At 33.6% G+C, this 3,657-nt stretch overlaps 1 non-coding gene across 1 annotated transcript; it reads right to left on the minus strand.

Annotated features, from left to right (window-relative positions):
- Positions 1-2,359: 2,359 nt before the first annotated feature.
- Positions 2,360-2,443, minus strand: TRNAY-GUA (transfer RNA tyrosine (anticodon GUA)). The gene is given in 2 exon segments: positions 2,360-2,395; positions 2,407-2,443. It is a non-coding gene; the product is annotated as a tRNA-Tyr (tRNA).
- Between the last annotated feature and the right edge of the window lie 1,214 nt (positions 2,444-3,657).

The following is a 3,657-nucleotide window of genomic DNA, read 5'->3' on the forward strand; positions in this document are numbered from 1 at the left end:
TTTGGCAGAAATTGGAGGGAGGTTATCGACAACTTCTTCCCTAAAGAAGCCAAGAGTATGAGTCTTTCATGAGGAGAAACATGCAAGTCCTTGATAGTTTTCATGCTCATATTCAACAAATCTATACTCTTCACATTGCAAAGAACCCTAGTAATACTCTCTCCTCCCCAATTTGTGTTAGCGTCCAGAGTTTGAAAATAAAATTACTTTTGAAACTAGTGGTTTGATACAAGCCATGGACCTTTGTGGCTATAAATCATCTCATTAAGGGTAAAATGTGAAGTTTAAAGTTAAATTGTTACTAAACAAGGAAGCATAACAATTTTTTTAGAACAGATCAAAAAGGAAAGTATGCCACATGTGATTGATGGAGTAAATAATATAGCCATAGTCATAATCTCGTGTTAAAAAACGAAAAATATGTTACTCCATTATTTATAGCCATAATCATAAAATTGTCTTGTTAAAGACTTCATAGGAAATTCTATGCTCTATAACAAAACGTTAGTGTGTGAACTGATCTTCCGCATGTAATGCAATCAAATATGGTGGCCAAAGACATCATTAGTTGATTTGCTTTATTTTTTCCCCCATGAGCCTCCCCTGTCTGAGATTTTATGATAATTTTTCTTCCATTAAGCCGCGTGGAGTGGTATGCATCTTTACATTTGAAATACTTATGAGTAGCTTGCTGGCCATTGTGAGTTTGTTCTTGATCATTTGAACCTTTTTTACTCCATCCAGCATCCCCGGCCATTATGAGTCATTTTGGAAGAGTAAAAAGAGAAAAATTTAAGATAATAAATGGGTTTACAATCAACTATTTATAGATATTTTAGTACATATATAGAGTTTGAGCAAAAGTTACTAGGTTTCCATGAACCGGTATGCAAAATGTTGGATGCGCCCCTGGTGTGTACTGCAAGTAGTTTGTAATGTCTAGTCCCCGGTCTTTAATTTGGAGTTTCGCCTGTTGTCGATAATGTGATTTATGCAGATGCAGAATAATTAGTTCCTGCTGCCCCCATGCTATTTACTAAATGATGATACAGTGACTTTGAAATTTATTGCAGGTGGCTTTTAAGACTCCTTGAATCATCAGTATGTTGGATGCTTCATCATGCTGATATTTTGACTGTATAGTTTAGCATCTAATGGTATGGAAATAGCATCAGTTTTGTAGCTTTAGGACCCTGCTGGGAGTTGAGGTCGGAGAGCATAGGCAGGTTGTAGAAATGGTTATTTAAGAGTTTTAAGTTCTATGCATTGTCATAGTGTGTAATTTAAAAGTAAATTTGACCTGCAACGACAGGTAAATCTTTCTTATGAAGTTTCATATGATAACTTGAAAAATAGAGTAAAGACTTGTTACAGTTACCTGTTCCCAAAAAAAAAAAAAATAGAGTAAAAGACTTGATATAACTAATTATATTACATAGTGTAAGAACTCTGAAATAAATTATTTATTGGTGAAACGGAAGAGCTAATGTATAAGAAAGACACCTTATTTGACATCTAGATGAGTTTTAGATTGAGGAACTTTAAAAAAAAAGATTGTACAACAATCCGGTGTTTAGAACTCACTGATATGATTAATCTAGATTTGCGTTTTAATGACCTGTTAATCTTTCAAATCAGAAAGAGGTTGAGATTTGTGATTTTGTAGCACCATACACGGATAGATGTGGGCAAACGTCTATTCAAAAGATTGAATTCCAAATCTTCAGCCTTTTGGGTGTTTCGTAGCACAACTCAAGTTTATAACAAGTATTATCCGTTTTAGCTCAAAAGACCTTACAGATTGTCTCTTCGGCTACGTCATTATTGAACCCAAAAGCTTGTGTATCATGTAAATTTGTGTTATGTCTTATAAAAATTTTCACTTTACTCTTCCATTCCGATCTGGGATTCATCTAAGGTGTCGTGTACATCCCTTCTTTAAAAGCTTGTCAGTCTAAAATCCAGTCAATCTTTCTCTTTAATCTACCCTCATTGGCCTATCTTCCATCATGGAGGTTGCCGACACCCTCCTAAGGATTAAGCGTGCGTCGTCCACCACTATATTGAGGGAGTATCCTTTAGAGAGAGCGATTATCTAATTTGCAATCGTTTGTCTAAATTCCCGTCAGTCCTTCTCTTTTTAATCCACCCTCATTAGCACGTCTTTCATCATGGGCGTTACATATACCCCATAATGATTCAGCGTCTTTTTTGATGTTTGACCCACCACTGAAGTATATAGTGTCCTTTAGAGAGAGCTATTATCCAATTTGCAATTATTTAACCACATAACGATTGTTTAACTGTGCAGTAAAGATATTTACAAATAATTTTTCTTTTATGCACAAAAAAAAAACAATCCGACCTGCCGGATTCGAACCAGCGACCTAAAGATTACAGTACCAACTACAGTCTTCCGCTCTACCAACTGAGCTAAGGTCGGTTTGTTCTTCGTTCCTCCACTAATTTATTTTTATACCAGAACTATTTAGATCTTTCAGGTTTTTCCCATCTCTATGCTTAATACTTTACATAAGAGCATATATAAGTTCCAATGAACAGTTTGTACTTGTGAGCTGTGACACTATGATTTGAATCAAAGAGGGGTCTGCTTCCTTGGCACTTTAAGAAATTTCTCATTGATAGCCAGAGGCAGATTCGGAATTTGAAGTTTATAAGTTTCTACTGCAATTCTATTTTGGTGCTCGAGCACCCTTTAATCGCGGCGAATACTCTATGTAGACATATAGAAAATATTGAAATTTTGATATAAAATATTAAATAGCACCCAGGAAGCAATAAGAGATCTTAGTGTTTTAGTTAAAAGGTGGTAGGCTTTAAGGTGAGTACCCAAGACCATTGAATCCTGGGTCTGAACGCGGTATAAAACTGTTATAAAACTGACAAACCGAATTTTATTAAATACTTTTATGTAGACGCAGCCAAGATCAAGGAGATAAAATTTGTCCGTGCATACAAAAATTAAATTTATAAATTAATTAATCACAAGCATAGATAGTTTATTTTCATGGACAACTTGATCAATTTATTGACCTTAAAAGCTTTGTCAAAAGATTCTTGCTACACTGATTAAATAGGTTTCATTATAGTAAATGTATTTTAAGGTAAATGAAAATAACACGCGAAACTAAGTAGGAATATTTTCTTGCTTAATTCTGAATTCTAATTCTTTGTTTCGTCTGCTTATGTTGAAATGTCCTATATATGTAATTTTAGTTTGATCATATGCATTTATGATGCTTAACCAATTATTCTTTTTGTTGGTCACTTTATGACTATAGAACTTCTCTGTTCTACTGTTCTTTGCCGGTCTTCGTCTCAATTTATTCGTCAAATTTAATTTGAGGCAAAACTTAAGAAAATAAAGTTTCTGATATATAAGTCAAATAAAATCTGAACAAAATATCGTGACTTTATTTGTATTAGATAAATTTTATTCTCCGGTAAAACCACAAGTAATTATGTCATGACAAAGTAGAAACGTAAAAATATCTAATAAGTTATAAATATGTGTCAATGTTTTTCCAATTTGATAAAAAAAAAAAATGTTAAGATTGAGATAAATTAAAGTAGAATTGAAAAAAGAAGAGTAAACTCTTGAAGAGCAAGGTAAGGCCTAAAGCCTATCATTGACTG

The sequence above is a fragment of the Lycium ferocissimum genome, chromosome 5 (assembly GCF_029784015.1).
Source record: "Lycium ferocissimum isolate CSIRO_LF1 chromosome 5, AGI_CSIRO_Lferr_CH_V1, whole genome shotgun sequence".
NCBI lineage: Eukaryota > Viridiplantae > Streptophyta > Magnoliopsida > Solanales > Solanaceae > Lycium > Lycium ferocissimum.